We start from the raw sequence: 11,837 nt of genomic DNA on the forward strand, positions 1-11,837 counted from the left end.
AGAAATTTAATAGGCCGTAAGTTCCTGTCAAATGAATTAAGATGGGAATCAGCAGCTGAAGACCGGACAGGAAAATACCTGAAATAAGGTAGAATGAAAAACTTAATCACTTCTTCAGAATAAATTGATCACCGAAAATTTTAGACTTTCTCAATAAGCCAATTTTTTGTGCAATTAAAGAAGAGTCATGCCTAATATCAAGAATTGGAGGAATAAAGTATTCTTTTCTCGGAATATATTTCTTTTTAAATAACCCCGTATATCCGTGAATAAATTTTTCTAAAATAATTGGATATCATTGGTCAAGATCTACAGTATAGTACAGTAATAAGAGCATTGTTAATGCATGGACCGGAATCGTGGGCTCTAAGAGAAAAAGAGGAAGCAAAAGCTTGAGAGAACAGAGGCGAATGCTTAGGTGTGTTATAGGAATTTCATTGCTGCAAGCAGTGATTTTCCTATAATGCAGACTGGAAAATTGTGAAATAAGAAAGCCAGGCGTAATGAAGCATAATGAGGTGATAAGCGTATCACGACTAAGATGGTTTGGGCATGTGTTGATGATGGATGATGGGGAGGGAGTGAAAAGGGCTTGTGAGGAACCTGTTAGACGAGAAGATCGAGAGGGAGACCGTGAATTTTATGGGGAGATAAGGTGAAAGATAATATGAAAACGAAGATGATTGGTGGATGAGGATGCCTCTGATAGAGGACACTGGAGTGGGCGCATCAGGCAACCGAGCCCTTAATGTAGGGTACCGACGAGAAAGAAGTATACAGTAGTTGATTTTTCATCAATCGACGATGCTCATATTTAATGATACATGATGGCATTGAAAAGTTAGACATATAACTCGATCGACCTTACACTTTGGGACATATTGTATAATCAGTTGCATGCACTGATTTTCTCTCTCTCTCTCTCTCTCTCTCTCTCTCTCTCTCTCTCTCTCTCTCTCTCTCTCTCTCTCTCTCTCTCTCTCCAGCGGATGTAGTGAATAGTAACACGGTAAACGAGTTCTAAGATAAGTTTGCCAAGATCATAAAACTCTCTAAACGTTTAAACTAATTCGCTCTACCCAAGAGCAAATGAAGTCTTCGTGGATGGACTGAACAGTCTTTGAGACATCCAAAATCCTTTGTAAAACACACACACACACACACTCTCTCTCTCTCTCTCTCTCTCTCTCTCTCTCTCTCTCTCCTCTCTCTCTCTCTCTCTCTCTCTCTCTCTCTCTCTCTCTCTCTCTCTCTCACTCAATATCTGTTCTACTTTTCCAATTCATATCCTTCCACACACCTTCCCTTATATACTAAATTAGTATCTTGTATAATGTTTAACCGTATACAATGTCACAATATTCATCTCACCAATTCATTTTAGGCATTTCCCTTTTAGTCACACACACACACACACACACACACACACACACACACACACACACACTTACAGTTATGAAATCATCACAAATGCGGGCGAATGTGATAAGGCGGTGGAAATTGATGCTTGGAATTCACACAGTTCTGAGAAGAGTTAATTTCTCTTCATTTGCATCTTATGGTCCGTTGTGAATGTAAGTGATAAGGCATTTTTTATGGGAAGGTTTAATTTATTTAAGTCACACGAGAGTTAAACGAGTCGCTCAAAGAGAGCTACCTCTATTTTAATGTTCGGCCTTCAATTTTCTGAAGCAATTACTAATTTCCCAAGAAAATGTGTAAGTGCAGCAGATGAGACGTATTTAGAAACTCTCTCTCTCTCTCTCTCTCTCTCTCTCTCTCTCTCTCTCTCTCTCTCTCTCTCTCTCTCTCGTGGGTAACATACAGTTGATAGATAAAAGTTCACCCATTGGCTCCTCAACATCCGGATCTCAGTATTGATAATGTTTCTTTAACTTTGTATAACTTTTTAAATTTTAGGTGTGATTCTCGACTGCCAATTTACTTTTGAGAAACACATTAGGTCTGTGTCTTCTTCAGTTGCACAAAAAAATTGGCTTATTGAGAAAGTCTTTCAAAATTTTCGGTGATCAATCTATTCTGAAGAAGTGTTTCAATTCTTTCATTCTACCTTGTTTCGAGCATTGTTCTTCTGTCTGGTCTTCAGCTGCTGATTCTCATCTTAATTTGTTGGACAGAAACTTACGGTCTATTAAATTTCTTAATCCTGATCTAGATATTAATCTTTGGCACCGTCGTTCAATTAGTTCATTATGCATGTTGCATAAGATTTTTCATAACTGACCATCCTTTACATTCAGATCTTCCTGGACAATTCCATCCTGTTCGTAATACTAGGCAGGCAGTTAATTCTAATAGCCAGGCCCTCTCCATCATGAGGCTCAATACTACACAGTATTCTAGAAGTTTTATTCCAGCTGTGACCAAGTTGTGGAATGATCTAATCGGGTAGTTGAATCAGTAGAACTTCAAAAGTTCAAAGTTGCAGCAAATGTTTTTATGTTGAACAGGCTGACACAAGTCTTTTTATAGTTTATATATAACATATCTGGTTTGAAGTTGTTACTGTTTTTAGAATGATTTATTGTTAACTTGTTTTCATAATTTATTTATTTCCTTATTTCCTTTCCTCACTGGACTATTTTCCCCTATTGGAGCCCTTGGGCTTATAGCACCTTGCCTTTCCAACTAGGGTTGTAGCTTGGATAGTAATAATAATAATAATAATAATAATAATAATAATAATAATAATAATAATGGGGAGAAAAATCGCTCATTACCACTATGTCGCATTTCTTGAAATGTTGAAGATTTAATATTAACACATTTCTTTTATATAAAAATCACAAAAAGCATAATTGATGCTAATGGAAAAATAGATAAGAAAATCAGATGAACTATACTACTTCCTCTATCAAAGGAGGTTAGCCAGCTTCCAAGGACAGGGCAGCAGCAGCGTTTTCGGAAGCGGACGTGCAACGGACAGTTTGAAGTGGGTCTAAATTTCGTCCGTGACAAGGACGGACCAGTTTTAGGTCGCGCGGAAGTAGTATTGTAGTCCCGTGTACCTGATATGTCATCTTTGGTTACATGTGACGTTTTGCGGTTCTACTTTTAGTATGAGTGTTTTATTTATGGTATATTGCACTATTTGATCTCCCCTTTGCAATAAAGAGCAAGTTCTCTCTCTCTCTCTCTCTCTCTCTCTCTCTCTCTCTCTCTCTCTCTCTCTCTATATATATATATATATATATATATATATATACATACAACAACAACAACAACAACAGCAAGAAATGCAACCGTTTCCAGTCCACTGAAGGATAAAGACCTCAGATATGTCTTTATTCATATCAGGGGTTTGGCCAGTTTCCATCACCACCCCTTGCCACTGCGGATTTGTGATGGTGGGAGACTTTACAGCAAACATTTATTGGCGCCCTGTTCCAAGCCTTCTTTTCATCAATTTGATACTTATTCCTTTCTTTGTTGTTTCCTTAATTTTGGTCTGTTTGTGTTTACGAATGTCTTTGGTTTTTAGTTTGTTTACTGTTTTGCACACACGCACACACACACACACATATATATATATATATGTGTATGTGTATATATATATATATATATGTATGTATATGTATATATATATATATATATATATATATATATATATGTGTGTGTGTGTGTGTGTGTGTGTGTTTTTATATCTTTTGGCAATTAATTATGTGTTTATTCTTATTGATTTTTTTTTTAATGACGGGAGGACGAACAACGAACAAACACGTTGACTCCTAAACCTCATATTAAATAGCTAAAACCTGTTGGAAACGTCCCTGTGTAGCGATCTGCTGGACGAGAGTTCAAGTCCTGCTTAAATTCAATAGTATCTTGTGGTGTCAGCAACCTCACTATCGTTATGAAATTGGGGGAGCCTGTTGATCTACCTGCTGAGTCATCATCAGCCATTGTCTGGTCCTCCCTGAGCCTAGCCGAGATCGAAGGGGGCTTGGGCGCTCGTATGTATATATGGTCAGTGTCTGCATTGTCACTGTCCCTTGCTTCTGCCATTCACGAGGGACATTTAAACTACATCAGAAGATGAAATACCAGCATAGAAATACTCTATTTAAAGGAGGAGCAAATTACCGCAAGGAAAATTAAGCGCTTAAAACCGTCTATCAAGGAAGATAATGTTTAATATGACAAGTACTCGCATATGGTGAATTATAGCGGTCATATCTGAAGGTCAATCGAAATAAACAAGTTTACTTGAAATAGTACCACATGGTGAAGTTCACATGTACACCTGAAATTTAGAATTAAAGCGAGTATTAGTAATCTCTCTCTCTCTCTCTCTCTCTCTCTCTCTCTCTCTCTCTCTCTCTCTCTCTCACGAGTAATTCGATACCCCGTAATGGTATACGAAATATAAAGAACTTGTGGGTGCGATTTTCATCATATGAAAAGTTTTTTTTTTTCTAACTTTGAGACCGTATCTCAAAATACCAGGATCTGAAGTATGCCCTCATCTTTATCTGTGGCAGTGTTAAGAAGTTGCTTGTTTAATTGTCAGATTCTCCTCTGCCCTTCGACTTTGTAGTGTGTTGTCTCTGAAACCAAGGAAGATGTTAATAAGATAAACAATAACAAGAAGCAAGTGGGTGACCTCGCTTGGTTTTGTCCTCTGCAGTATACTACCATATGCATGATAGCAAGGTCATGCCGAGAGAGAGAGAGAGAGAGAGAGAGAGAGAGAGAGAGAGAGAGAGAGAGAGAGAGACATTATCACTTTGTTGGGGGTAAGATATATCCAGAAAAAAAATCCAACTGAATTGATTAGATGTTTTCCCACTTTTAATTCCTAGTGTGACTGTGGCGTTTTACCCTAAATGAATGGTCTTTATAGACCCTGCCCCTGGCCTTATGACCTATATTCTATAAATCCAATTAAATTTAATCTTCGTGATTTCTTTAAATTCATAATTTTACGAGAATTTTATGTATCTTTGTAGACGTTAACACATTGCATTTGCTATAACATTAAGGTTATCAAACTATTAGATGTTTTACATCATTGGGCCCGATGTTTGAATATTGATGTTTTTATATAATTTTGTAGATCGTCAAGGGTTTTGGTGGCTTTTAGGAAACATTCCTGCCTGGCAATGTGCTAGACTGGGGTTCGAGACCCGCTCAAGACCGAAAGTTTATTGTAGTGTCTTCAACTTTACCATTTCTTTAAGCCAAGAATGCGGTGCGGGCTGTGTTTGGGGGATCCTATAAGGCTACCATCGGTCATCAACGTCCATTGCCTGGCTCTCCCTGGTCCTAGTTTGGGTGGAGTGGAGGCTTGAGCGTTGATCTTATATATATATATATATATATATATATATATATATATATAAACACCACATGTATATATATATATATGTATATATATATATATATATATAATATATATATATATATATATATATATATATATATATATATATATATATATATATATATATATATATATATATATATATATATATATATATATATATATATATATATATATATATATATATATATATATATATATATATATATATATATGTATGTATATATATATATATATATATATATATATATATATATATATATATATATATATATATATATATATATATATATATAGGCATCCTCTAGGGCATTGTCCTGTCAAGATATAGCCACTGTATCTTGCCTCTGCCATTCATGAATGAATTTTAAACGTTTTTAGCGTTTCAAACCATAAAGGTGTTGAAGCATTTTTTTTTTAATTTGGATTTTTCGAGTGTTTTAAACAATGGATGATTTTTCATCACTTGGGATTTTATATGTTAAGCGCTATAAGTTTTTGCTGTTTTAAAGTAATTATATATTCTTAATATTTTTTCAAATCACAAGTAATGTGATATAAAATAGACAAAATAATTACGAAGGAAATAAAATATTAACAAGGCTTACTTAACTAAAAATATAATCTTTTATCCAAGCTGCATTGGTTGAACTAGCCTATTTTAATCGTCCCTGCCTGGCAATTTGCTGGACTGAGGTTTAAGACTTGCTCAAGGTCTATAGCAAATAGTGTTTGCGACCTCAACACATTTGTGACATATGGATAATGGGGGCGATGGTTGGGGGTGCTTCAAGTCTAACTGTTGAACTTGTGAGCAATCATTACCTGGCCCTTGCTTGGGTAGAGAGGCGGCTTGACCTCTGATATGTATATATGGTCAGTTTCTAGTGCAATGTCACGGTGCCGTGATTCTGCCAGTCATGAGTGGCCTTTAAACTAATGTAGTCTGTTCGAAGCGTTAAAAAGCTCACTCTATTCAGTTTACAGTGTTCCCAATGAGAGGGAGAAGGAAATGAATAATTTAGTTGGTGACACTCATTCTGTGAGAGGCATAATGATAGACTCACACGACCTCAGACTCAATTAGGTCATAGTAATTGACCGTATTTAAGCACAGACAAACTTTTCTAACTGTAAAGATTAACTTTCGCAAAAATCATAATTAACTAATTTACATCAAGATGAATGGAGGTCTCTTCTCCCACTTGAGTTTAAGAAGACCACCAAGTAGTCTTTAGAAAAAAAAAAATACATGAGTTAGGTAGCTCAGTGGAGCTTGAATAAAATAGCAGTAAACATTACATCTAGGCTAGGGTATGGCCTACTGTACGCCAATCGGGATTCACTGTGGGTGGTATTCGCTTACACTAAGAAGATATACATGTATACGTTTTGCATTTAGAACTTCATCAGGGTCAAAATCGCTTTATTATATTATTTGTCAAGTTAAGCCTCTTTACTTTGAATGTGAGAATGTAACCTAATTTAGAAATAGGCGACGGTAGTAATTACTTGTTTAGCAGCCACAGAGGAAATCATTCTCGCCAATTACGCCAAGATTAGCATAGTTTTAGTTGCTATTCAACTTGTATCGTAAGAGTTTCCATGGTCCCTGGATTCAACTTGAAATAATTTCTTTGGAATGAAACAATTTCATAAAGGCAATTAATTTTTATCGATACAAATCCAATATTTACACGGATGACACTACTTCCTTCCCCTTTAATTTTTTTTTTTTTGTAGTGGATCAAAACAAAATTACTTTGGAGGATTGGACAGTTGCATGAAACTCCCAGATGTTCATATTGCTTCTACTCGAAGCTGGAAACCAGCATGCCATCTGACCCACTATTATAAAATAGAAGCAGCCATCTATATATATATATATAGTATATATATATATATATATATAGATATATATATATATATATATATATAGAGAGAGAGAGAGAGAGAGAGAGAGAGAGAGAGAGAGAGAGAGAGAGAGAGAGAGAGAGAGAGAGAGAGAGAGAACTTGTGAAGCAAATAAAAATAATATTAAACAACATAGTATATTTATAGTAGCTGACTCGACTGTATACTTTTTATACCTCATTGTTTAGCTCAGCTGGTCGCTGGTGTCTAATAAATCACAATGTAATTCGAATTTTTCTTTGTTTTGTGTAACGTTAACCAACCGGTAGTTGACTGCTGTGATTGGTAGTTAGAACATGGAAGTTGAATAACTCCTTTATCTTGTTGCGCTCTTTACCTTTAGTTCAGGATAATCCAGAGAAGACTATGGATACTAGGACAACTTAAAATTAGGTGATCGTGTCCAACCTTTCTTGCTCAATGCTGGCATTTTAGAGTTGGTAAAACCACGACTCTTGAGACACTCTGCCAGCATGGCTTGGGCTTTTGCGTGATCGAACACGATCACTTCTTTGGGTTCGGTCTCTTCTTTGGAGGCCGGTTCGGACCTGAGCCTATCGTAACAGTCCGGGTAAGCCTCAAAGTTGGGGAAGAACTCCACCTCTTCCAAGAGGATGGACCCAAGCCGATCGTTGATAAAGATTTTGCCAGTTGTAATTGGCATATGCTCGGCGTACCTCCAGGGGTTAGACTCCGAGCAGGAGGAAAGATCCATAACCGAAATCTTTTTCGGTTGCTTCAATCCCATAAAATGACGTTTGAGCTCCTCTGAATTCTGTCGGAGCCTTTCGTCCATCAGTGCCACCAGCACCTGGATGACATCTCCAGTGGCTGGTAGCACGGGCAGCAAGGCGGCGGAGGTAGAGGGAACTGGCTCCTCGACCACAACGGGGGTTACTGGAGGTGTTTGGGCGACCTCGTTCTCCGAATCAGGGAACTCCACCTGATCCTCTTCATCCTCCAGATCCTCACCCATGAGGGTCCTCTTGGTGTTGTCGGAGACTTCCGACATCTTCTCCACTTCGTCGAGATGACACTTTCGGAGTGTAGCCGAAATGTCGGGTTCAACAGTCAGTTGGACTCAGGGGATCTAATCCTGGGGGATCACAGAGTCCGACAGCGCTTTGGGGAAAAGCAAGGCCCTCATCTTCTCGTTAGGGAGATAAGGCCCGGTGGCGTTCTTCTGGAAACCGCGCACCCACTTGCGCAGTTTCTCTCGAGCATTGTCCCTGGCCTCCGCGGACGGAGGGTTGTCGAACGCCTCATCAAGGAGGCCTTTGCAGGTTGAGCAGGACTGTGGATCCCAATATTTAAGGTTGCCCTTTTTCGCTGCACAGGGGGCGTGGGTCCGGCACGCCTTATGCCCGTAGAAGTCCGGGCGGCGAACTCCGCAGAAGGAGCTCTCACACTTCAGGTTCTCCTCCTGTAAAAGAAAGAGAACATGAGTACATGGAAAACAGAGTTATGACTTACATTACTCTTAAAATTAAGATTCACTAATCTGTAGCATTGTGTTTCATGTGAGCTCAGGATAGGTGAGCTAGAAGGGAAGTAGGAAGACACATACTTGTGAGTCCCGTCCAGCCAGTTACCGTGACCTTTTCTGCTGATAATTCCTTAGGACCTGAGGTTCTAGGGGAGGGAATGGTATCCCTATGGGGAAGCCAAACTTAGGCTTCCTTATAAAGGAATTGTCTACAGAGTGGAGAGGGTCTGAAATCGTTCAGAACCTAGAGAAAAGAAGGGGGAAAATAGGGTAAAACCCCCTTATATTTGGGTAGGTCCTGGCAAGAGACTGCACTGAGAGCAACACAGAGTATGCTGGAAATATTATACTGTACAACCATACACCCCAGCCACTGTCTTTAAGGTATAAAATACCAAAGAAGAGCAATCTGGCTATACGGCTGTATAGGTCGACTGCCGGCCCCGTGGAGGGGTGCTTGTCCATGGAAGCCGCAGGAGCGTCGCCGCCAAGCCGGAGGCCGGTACGGCGGGGCGAATCCATCTAAGGCTACACACTGAGCAGCGGAGAGGTAGGAGACACCTATAAGGGCGACCGCCGGCACGGGGGCAGGACTCCAGCAGGGTGGTGGCCTCCGGCAGCCGGCAGGCTGTCGACGTTGGTGAACCTAGCTGGGTACATAAGATGGAGGGTTGTCTGAGATGTCGGCGGCAGCGGCGGCCCCCAGCAGCCGGCAGGTTGTCGCCTTAGGTAATCCTCAGATAGGAACATCCTATGAAGTAGGAAGGTCACATGGGGTGCCGGCGGCTGGCGCCGCCAGGGGGAGGCGGCAGTGGACCGGTACCATGATAGAAGAGAGAAAGATAAGGAGGGAGTGGGGAAGGGTAATGTCCGATACCCGACCGGCTTCCCTCCGGAAGGAGTGCTCTCATGATAGGAGGGGATATGCCTATCACCCGGCGGCAGGGAGCCGGCAGACGGCTGGATGCCTATGGTAATCCAAGGGAGGATCAGAGGACACTCTAAAAAGGGGGGAGAGGGTGAACTTCCGCCGGCAGGCCGGCTACCAACACTACCCTATAGTTCGACTATGAGGGGGAAGTGTAGCAGAGCGGCCAGCCAAGAAGGAGAGCACAGCTTAACCTACAACTCTTCCCAAGGGAGGAATTGTAGGACAGTGGACAGGGGTGTGAAGGCAACCCAACACAAAGGGATAGAGTGGGGGTAGGGGTCTGAGGGAGCACAAGGGGTCGCAACCCTAAAGCTCCCAGGGAGTGGGGGAATCTGTTAGATGCTATACTACGCAGGTAGGAGAGAAACGCTCTCCAATCCTAGGGTAGGTTAGCTCAGAGTAGGAACAGCACTGGTGTACTGTCCTAAACTATAATAAAACAGAATCCCCCAAAGCCTAACCTAAACCAGGAGAGCTTCTCCTAGATTAGGGAGGGCTGGGAAGACATATCGCTATGCCACAGGAGGAAGGGACGTGTCCCAACCAAGAGCAGTCTAGGGGGAAGGGCAGGGCCCTTCCACCTTCAGTCTCAGTCGATACCTAAAGGGAAATGCGTTCCCTAAGGGTGGACTGGGATGAACAATAGGTACTCTGTGGTTCTGTCCGAGGTCCCCCCCATATACTATGGTAGGGAAGAGGGAAGAACGATTTAGCCTAACCTACCCGAAAATTATTCCAGGTAAGGGGGCTAAGATATAGCAAGGCTACCCAGTGGGAGGTTACCCGAAGGTAACAGGGGAGATAAGGAAGCATACAAGGGCCCCATCATTGGGTTAGGGGATGTGACATGGATGGACCAGGCACGGTCCCTGTATGGTCCCTAGAAGGCGAAAGATATGTGCAACACTGAATCTTGTATTTGTTTAAAAATGCCTATATCTTCATTAACATTAACACTAGGATCACTTATTATATCATGCAGAAGTAAACATGAACACTAGGCTGTGGCCTAGGCTAGGCTAAAAGTCTAGTATGGGGTCGGCTAACTAACAGCGCCGAAGAATACCATTGGCATAATATAACTAATTCCTAGCAATGAAGACTAAATAACTAATGATATTTAATTAGTTATAAGGCCAGGAAGGCTGTTCTGGCTAACTAAATAAAGCATGCTAGGCGAACAGCGGCTTCATAAAATGGCGCCTCCGGGCAAGGCACGGCTCCGCCACAAAACACAAGATTTTAGCGTAAAAAATTGTTACTTTACGGCCAGAGCTTATTTAAACAATACAAGAACCTGGTACTCAACTTTCCAGAAGAAGGCGAGGCAGAAGGTTGAGACATGGCGAAGGATGCACAAGATAAACGGTGATCACTGGGAAAAAACAAACCGATGTTGGAAGCTACCAGACAAGGAATGAGGACGGACATGACGTCACACAGCATTGCGGACGGTTTGTTTACGTTGCGAGTACCGTAACAGTAACGAAGGAGGGTAACTTTGGAACGGCTCCTCAGTTACCTCGCCACCTTTCCCCCTCGAAGCGTAAACGCTAGGTGGGGTGCAGATAGCCATGTGGCGTGTTAATGCATGCGTCCCCTGTTGATATACGATATCCTAGAGGGAAACCTTTAGGGTACTCGCACCAGAAGTTAGAATTCTGTGAAACCTTTAGTTTAATTCTCTGGCAATATTTATGGTAGTCATATATACCCAAAGGAAGCTACTGAAGGAACCTTCCATCAGGACGACATGGCTTGAGCCCAAAAAATCTATTTTTGGGTGAGATGGCCATGTCGTCTTGATGGAAGGCTCCTATTGGTAGCTTTCTAAGGGATATTTGGCTACAGTGTTATTCCCTGAGAATTAACCTTTAGGTCTCCATAATTCTAACTCCTGGCGCGAATATCCTTAAAATTTCTCTTGAGGATATCGCATAATATTAGGGGACGTATATCTTGATACGACACAGCAATCTTCACCCCAAATAGCGTTTTCGCATCGAGGGGGAAGAGTGGCGAAAAACAGAATGGGAGCCGTTATCAAGGTTACCCTTCCTCCCGTACTATTACGAGTATCCAAGATGGTGCTCATTCCTTATAGCATTGAGCATGGCGCTACAGATATAGTATTTTCGGGAGGAATCTTGCCTAAGCCTTTT

Source organism: Palaemon carinicauda, chromosome 22 (genome assembly GCF_036898095.1).
Source record: "Palaemon carinicauda isolate YSFRI2023 chromosome 22, ASM3689809v2, whole genome shotgun sequence".
Classification (NCBI taxonomy): Eukaryota; Metazoa; Arthropoda; class Malacostraca; order Decapoda; family Palaemonidae; genus Palaemon; species Palaemon carinicauda.